The following is a 1,065-nucleotide window of genomic DNA, read 5'->3' as shown; positions in this document are numbered from 1 at the left end:
CAGTTTTTGAGTAGTACGACGTTTCGCTGGTAATTTCATCCAGCATCATCGGGCAATTTGCCAGAATGGCGATCTAAACCAAAAACCTTTTTTATTATGAATAATATTGGTCGCGAAAGCCTGCCACGTGTTAAACTCGCTTTGCTTTGCTTCGTAAGGAATGGCCAGGAACCATTCTGCTTGTCTTTGGAATGAGGGCCGTGCATCACCGCGTTTGGCAGAATTGCGTATCCTAGATCCACGACTGCTCCCATTGAGAGTCAACTTGCTTTGCCTTTATTCGATCCGCGTCTTGTTTTGTGGGTGAAACCACGTGGCGTTGTTGTTAATCCGGCTGTTACGGATTGACTTATGCAGCTCGTGAAGGATGCTAGTTTTAGTGATGTGTGTGTGTGTGTGTCGCTATTGTAAACTTTTAATCACATTTGTTGGGAAAACTGTTACGTTGTTTATATAGCATTGTTTTAGTAAGTTTTAGAGGGGCTTGGTTTGGCCCGATTTTTTTTAATTTAGTACAGATTTATACTTATAATTTTGATCTGTATTGCTATTGGGATCAAACATCGAAATGGAATGTTTTGAACTTTCTGTACGCAGCATGGACGGGTGTTGATTTTTCTGTAGGATTTTATTGTTTACGCACGCGATGTTCAGATTAGTGTACAATGAACTTTCGGTGTGTCTTGTAATTTTATTGTTTGTTGCGGTTGAACCCAAATCAAGAGCCGAATGGCTCGCAAGGTAAATCCTAATAAATGAAAACCGAAAACTGAAACTTAATTTCCCGCGCTGGAGCAGTCGCACCCAACCGTGTACCCTGGGTCATTGCGGTGTTGCCGTTACGTTTTCTTAACGCTGCTGTTAACCACCCCATTGTTTTTAAATATCAGCGGGGACCAACCTTGGTCGCCTGTACGTCGGTCGATCGACCGGCGGAACCCTGAGCGTCGTAGTCCGTGATTTTAAACTTGCACCGGCGCTGTCAACCTTGGCAGGATGTTTTACGATCTGCCTGCCCACTCTTGGAAACCGTGCCGCTGATCTTGAAGAGGAAATAAAGTCGCG

The sequence above is a fragment of the Lethenteron reissneri genome, chromosome 64 (genome assembly GCF_015708825.2).
Source record: "Lethenteron reissneri isolate LAM-NWPU_2019-01 chromosome 64, ASM1570882v1, whole genome shotgun sequence".
Classification (NCBI taxonomy): Eukaryota; Metazoa; Chordata; class Hyperoartia; order Petromyzontiformes; family Petromyzontidae; genus Lethenteron; species Lethenteron reissneri.
This window is presented reverse-complemented; position numbering follows the sequence as displayed.